This window comes from Capricornis sumatraensis, chromosome 6 (assembly GCF_032405125.1).
Source record: "Capricornis sumatraensis isolate serow.1 chromosome 6, serow.2, whole genome shotgun sequence".
Lineage (NCBI taxonomy): Eukaryota > Metazoa > Chordata > Mammalia > Artiodactyla > Bovidae > Capricornis > Capricornis sumatraensis.
This window is the reverse complement of record NC_091074.1, coordinates 89,683,919-89,691,023: the sequence shown is the minus strand read 5'-3', so window position 1 is coordinate 89,691,023 and position 7,105 is coordinate 89,683,919. Positions and strand designations below refer to the sequence as shown.

The 7,105-nt window shown below is 42.4% G+C and overlaps 1 non-coding gene across 1 annotated transcript; it reads left to right on the top strand.

The window, feature by feature from the left end:
* The first annotated feature begins 6,597 nt into the window (after window positions 1-6,597).
* TRNAA-AGC (transfer RNA alanine (anticodon AGC)) lies at window positions 6,598-6,670 on the top strand. Its single transcript has one exon. It is a non-coding gene; the product is annotated as a tRNA-Ala (tRNA).
* The last annotated feature ends 435 nt before the right edge of the window (window positions 6,671-7,105 follow it).

Below are 7,105 nucleotides of genomic sequence, written 5' to 3'. Positions count from 1 at the left end.
CAGACAACCATTTTGCCTTTTTTTCATTTCTTTTTCTGGAGAATGGGCTTGATCCCTATCTCCTGTACAATGTCACGAACCTCCATCCATAGTTCTTCCAGTAGTCTGTCTATCAGATCTAATTCTTTGAATCTATTTGTCACTTTGACTGTATAATTGTAAGGGGTTTGATTTAGGTCTTATCTGAATGGTCTAGTGGTTCTCCCTACTTTTTTCAATTTAAGTCTGAATTTGGCAACAAGGACTTCATCATCAGAGCCACATTCAGCTCCTGGTCTTGTTTTTGCTGACTGCATAGAGCTTCTTTGTCTTTGGCTGCAAAGAATATAATCAATCTGATTTCGGTATTGACCATCTGGTGACGTCCATGTGTAGAGTCTTCTCTTGTGTTGTTGCAAGAAGGTGTTTGCTATGACCAGAGTGTTCTCTTGGAAAAACTCTGTTAGCCTTTGCCCTGCTTCATTTTGTACTCCAAAACCAAATTTGCCTATTGTTCCAGGTGTTTCTTGGCTTCCTACTTTTCCATTCCAGCACCCTATAATGAAACGGACATCTTTTTTGGGTGTTAGTTCTGGTTGGTCTTGTAGGTCATCATAGAACTGTTCAACTTCAGCTTCTTCAGCGTTACTGGTCGGGGCATAGACTTGGATTACTGTGATTTTGAATGGTTTGCCTTGGAAACAAACAGAGATCATTCTGTCATTTTTGAGATTGCATCCAAATACTGCATTTTGGACTCTTCTGTTGAGTATGATGGCTACTCCATTTCTTCTAAGGGATTCTTTCCCACAGTAGTAGATATAATGGTCATCTGAGTTAAATCCACCCATTGCAGTCCACTTTAGTTCACTGTTTCCTAAAATGTTGACATTTACTCTTGCCAGCTCCTTTTTGAAGATTTCCAATTTGTCTTGATTCATGAACCTAACATTCCAGGTTCCTATGCAATATTACTCTTTACAGCATTGGACTTTACTTCCATCACCAGTCACAACCACAGCGGGGTGTTGTTTTTCTTTGGCTCCATCTTTTAATTTTTTTTGGAGTTATTTCTCCACTGATCTCCAGTAGCATATTGGGCACCTACTGACCTGGGGAGTTCACCTTTCAGTGTCCTACCTTTTCACCTTTTCATACTGTTCATGGGGTTCTCAAGGCAAGAATACTGAAGTGGTTTGCCATTCCCTTCTCCAGTGGACCACATTCTGTCAGACCTCTCCACCATGACCCACCCACCTTGGGTGGCCCCACTCGGCATGGCTTAGTTTCATTGAGTTAGACAAGGCTGTGGTCCATGTGATCAGATTGGTTAGTTTTCAGTGATTTTGGTTTTCAGTCTGTCTGCCCTCTGATGGAGAAGGATAAAAGGCTTATGGAAGCTTCCTGATGGAAGAGACTGACTGAGGGAGAAAGTGGATCTCATTTTGATGGGCGAGGCTGTGCTTAGTAAATCTTTAATCCTATTTTCTGTTGATTGGTGGAGCTGTGTTCCCTCCCTGTTATTTAACCTGGGGCCAAACTATGGTGGAGGCAATGAATATAATGGTACCTCCTTCAAAAGGTCCCATGCAGGCACTGCTACACTCAGTGTGCCCATCCCTGCAGCAGGCCAACACTGGGCCACGCCTCCACTGGAGACACCCGGACACTCCTGGACAAGCTTGGGTCAGTCTCTTCTGGTGTCATTGCTCCTTTCTCCTGGGTTCTGGTGTGCACAAGGTTCTGTTTGTCCTCTCCAAGAGTCTTTCCCAATCCTGTATAAGTTCTGGCGGCCCTGTGGTGGGGTTAATGGCGACCCCCTCCAAGAGGGTTTATGCCATACCCAAGTCTGTTGCACCCAGAGCCCCTGTCCTTGCAGCAGTCCACTGCTGACCTGTACCTCCTCAGGAAACACCCAAACACATTTCTGTCTCAGTTTCTCTGGGGTCTCTGGGTCCTGGTGCACACAAGATTTGTTTGAGCCCTCTGAGCATCTCTGGTGTGTATGGGGTTTGATGCTAAACACGATTTTGCCCCTCCTACCGTCTTGCTTTTTTATACTGTTCATGGGGTTCTCAAGGCAAGAATACTGAAGTGGTTTGCCATTCCCTTCTCCAGTGGATCACATTCTGTCAGACCTCTCCACCATGACCTGCCCACCTTGGTGGCCCCACACCAAGGCTTAGTTTCATTGAGTAAGACAAGGCTGTGGTCCGTGTGATCGGATTGACTAATTTTCTGTGATTATGGTTTCAGTGTGTCTGCCTTCTGATGCCCTCTCACAACACCTACTGTCTTACTTGAGTTTCTCTTACCTTGGACGTGGGGTATCTCTTCATGGCTGCTCCAGAAAAGTGCAGCTGTCGCTTCTTACCTTGGAGGAGAGGTATCTTCTCATGGCCACCCCTCCTGACCTTGAAAATGGAGTAGCTCCTCTCAGCCCTCCTGCGCCCTCACAGCCACCGCTTCTGGGACGTGGGGTTGCTCCTCTCGGGTGCCACTCCTGACCTCAGGCATGGGGTAGCTCCTCTCCACAGAAGAAGTGTACAAAAAAGATCTTCATGACTAAGATAATCACAATGGTGTGATCACTCACCTAGAGCCAGACATCCTGGAATGTGAAATCAAGTGGGCCTTAGAAAGCATCACTATGAACAAAGCTAGTGGAAGTGATGGAATTCCAGTTGATCTATTTCAAATCCTGAAAGGTGATGCTGTGAAAGTGCTGCACTCAATATGCCAGCAAATTGGGAAAACTCAGCAGTGGCCACAGGACTGGAAAAGGTCAGTTTTCACTCCAATCACAAAGAAGGGCAATGCCAAAGAATGCTCAAACTATCGCACAATTGCACTCATCTCACATGCTAGTAAAGTAATGCTCAAAATTCTCCAAGCCAGGCTTCAGCAATATGTGAACCGTGAACTTCCAAATGTTCAAGCTGGTTTTAGATAAGGCAGAGGAACCAGAGATCAAATTGCCAACTACTGCTGGATCATGGAAAAAGCAAGAGAGTTCCAGAAAAACATCTATTTCTGCTTTATTGACTATGCCAAAGAATTTGACTGTGTGGATCACAATAAACTGTGGAAAATTCTGAGATGGGAATACCAGACCATCTGACCTGCCTCTTGAGAAACCTATATGCAGGTCAGGAAGCAACAGTTAGAACTGGACATGGAACAACAGACTGGTTCCAAATAGGAAAAGGAGTATGTCAAGGCTGTATACTGTCACCCTGCTTATTTAACTTCTATGCAGAGTACATCATGAGAAACGCTGGACTGGAAGAAGCACAAGCTGGAATCAAGATTGCTGGGAGAAATGTCAATAACCTCAGATATGCAGATGACACCACCCTTATGGCAGAAAGTGAAGAGGAACTAAAAGCCTCTTGATGAAAGTGAAAGAGGAGAGTGAAATTGTTGGCTTAAATCTCAACATTCAGAAAATGAAGATCATGGCATCCGGTCCCATCACTTCATGGGAAATAGATGGGGAAAGAGCGGAAACAGTGTCAGACTTTATTTTGGGGGGCTCCAAAATCACTGTAGATGGTGATTGCAGCCATGAAATTAAAGATGCTTACTTCTTGGAAGGAAAGTATGAGCAACCTAGATAGCATATTGAAAAGCAGAGACATTACTTTGCCAACAGAGGTCCATCTCGTCAAGGTTATGGCTTTTCCTATGGTCATATATGAATGTGAGAGTTGGACTGTGAAGAAACCTGAGCACTGAAGAACTGATGCTTTCAAACTGTGGTGTTGGAGAAGACTCTTGAGAGTCCCTTGGACTGCAAGGAGATCCAACCAGTCCATTCTAAAGGAGATCAGTCCTGGGTGTTCATTGGAAGGACTGATGCTACAGCTGAAACTCCAATAATTTGGCCACCTCATGTGAACAGTTGACTCATTGGAAAAGACTTTGATGCTGGGAGTGATTGGGGGCAGGAGGAGAAGTGGATGACAGAGGATGAGATGGCTGGATGGCATCACTGACTCGATGGACATGAGTCTGAGTGAACTCTGGGAGTTGGTGATGGACAGGGAGGCCTGGCGTGCTGCGATTCATGGGGTCGCAAAGAGTCGGGCACGAGTGAGTGACTGAACGGAATTGAACTGAACCGTCTTGCTAGGGCTTCTCCTTTGCCCTTGGATGTGGGCTGTCTCCTCAAAGTTGCTGCACAGCTGCATGGCCATCACTCCAGTACCACACAGCTGCTGCTCCAGTGGAAGAATGGAGACCAGATAATTTGGGAACTTGGGAGCCATTTTGGGGAATTTGTGCTTCACTCAAAGGACAATGGGAACCATTGAAATGTTAAAAAAGGGAAGTGTCCAGATCACATTTGTGGTTTTAGATTGCTCTGGTTTCATCCTGGATAATGGAATAGGGCAGGACAAGACTGCGCAAAGAGAAAACAATGAAGCATGTTAATAGTCTATAAAAGACGGTACTAATGAATTCTTTAGTTGACAGCAAATACTTAGAGCTCAACAGAAATGTAGAGTTAATTACAAAGTTATCTGCTTCATTTAGATTTTTTTTGATAGCTAGTTTTATCATGAGTCTCGTATGCTTCAAAAAATGAATCTTCCTTTGCAGGTTACATCTGATCATGATCATTTTTTCTCAGGAAAAAAGAACACATTGCATTTCTAATTTGATGGGGATCCATTTCATTTTGAGTGAAAGGAATTGGATATCTATAAACCTATAATTAATTGATTTGGCACAGAAAACCCTCGCAATGGGAGACATCAGCCTAAAAATTTGGAATTCAAGTGGTAATAGATTCTAGTTGCTCTCTGGCTCTGTCAGTGCCAGAGAATAACAGACAGTGTTATGTCTGTTTTTGAGTAAATTACTTGCATGCTTGAGCGTTCTCTTGGCTGCTCCATCAGAAACAAGAAAGGACCCAACCAAGGATTCACTCTGTAGGCATAGGAGGTCAGCAAAGTCAAGTGAATATCTCCCAAAGGGCATCAATAAAGTAAATGCCTTCTTCTAAGTATGTTTCCTACATGATCCAAGAAACATAATCAGGTCACTGGATGAGAGTTTAGAGAGTCTTTTTCATCTGCCCATTTCCCCACCTTCCCACCCACAGTTGCTTTCATCATTCCATATGGGATAATAACTTATCTTTTCTGATTTAACCACAAAGCCTCTTATTGCATGGGAGAGTCTGGTATTCTCTTTAATTTTTTGAAACTTTCAAGGGTAACACAATACAGTAGATTTTGAAAGCTTCCCTCTGTTGCATTAGGTTTACTCATGAAATAATTTCTATAGCTACATATTTCAAAATGGTTGGAGCTACACACAAAGTCAACAATTTGAAAACTGTTTACTTCTTTTGCAGACTCTTGATACCAACAGTCTCTAGAGATTTTCAGGATGTAAAGAAAGAACTGGTGAATGGCTGTGTTGTCTTTTTTTTTTTTTTTTAAAGTCAGGGGAGCCTCAGGAAACACAATCCATGGAAAAGATCCATGCCTCAGTTCTGTTGGCCTCTGTTAAGATCATGGCCACATTATTTCCAGGTCTTGGCTGGAAAGATTAGACTTATTAAAAATCTGTTTTTCACACTCTATTAGGATTTTTAGAAAGCCTTAACTTACAAATTAATAGATAAGAGTATGACTGTGTAACTTCACAGGGTGCCCCTAGTACTTCATGAGGCTTTGACTTCATGGCAGGGATGGAAATTTAAGAAAAAAACCGTACGTGAGTAGAACTCTTAAGATTTTGCTTTTTACTTGATTATAAATGTAACTTAGGCTCATGCTCATTGTCTTAGTTTACTGGGTTACTATAATAAAAATACCATAGATGGGGGTGGCTTATAAACAACAAACATTTATTTCTCACAGTTCTGAAGGCTGGGAAGTCTAAGCTATGGCACTGGCAGCTTTGGTGTTTGCTGTAAAGTGTCAGTTGCTCAATTGTGTCCAACTCTGCAACCCCATAGACTGTAACCCACCAGGCTCCTCTGTCCATGGAATTCTCCAGGCAAGAATACTGGAGTGGGTTGCCATTCCCTTCTCCGGGGGATCTTTCTGACTCAGGGGTCAAATCTGGGTCTCCTGCATTGCAAGAGGACCATCTGAGCCACAAGAGAGGCTTCCTAATTCATAGAGAGCACTTTTTCACCATGTTCTCACATGTTAGAGGGGATGAGAGAGAGCTCTCTGGGGTTTCTTCTATAAGACACTAATCCTACTCATGAGAGCTCCACCTTCAGGACTGAAGGACCTTGCAAAGACCTGCCTCTGTACTGCTATCACATTAGACATTAGGATTTCAACATGCAAATTTTGTGGGGCTACAAACATTCAGACCATAGCATTTACTCAAAACAAAACAAAACAAAAATTACAAACAAGTCAAGTGAAATTTTAGAACGTTTCATCTAATGTAGACTATATTGTGTATCACTGACTTTAGCATGACTATTTCTTCCATGTCATTAATATTTCTTTGGAGATACTTTTAATGACTATAATATTCTGCCTTATCAAATTTTCATAATTTAATAACCATTTAAGTAACCATCTATTGGCTGATGCTTAGGTTGTTTCTAGTTTTGACAGTTACATATAATACTGAGGAAATTCCCTGGTGGTCCAGTGGTTAGGATTTAATGCTAGCATCACCAAGGGCCCAGGTTCAATCCCTGGTCAGGGAACAGATAGGTGCCAATGATGTGATTGCTTTAATCATTATCTGGATTAGTTTTGAAACAATACATTTGTGCCTTATGTTTGTGTTGGTGTGTTTACAGTTTGTTAATGCAAGGCCTTTTAGCCTTGCTGATTTTGCTTCTTGAGATATTGCAGTAATATCTACCCTGGGTCCAGATACGTACTATGTTAAGAGTCACATATTCTGATATACAAGTTTACATGTCATGAATTTGATACAGGAAGTTTACTTACTAGCAGATATTCCTCATTTGCCCTTTCCCCTTTTTTCTCCTCCACCTTTTCTACCTTCTGTTTGTTCTCTATTTTTCTATAATCCTCTTTTTCTTACCATCATCCATTTGTGACTCCACAAGCCACCAAAACAAGCACTGGGAGGATTTCAACTTCAGGAGAGTAAATCTACTTTCAATTACTGG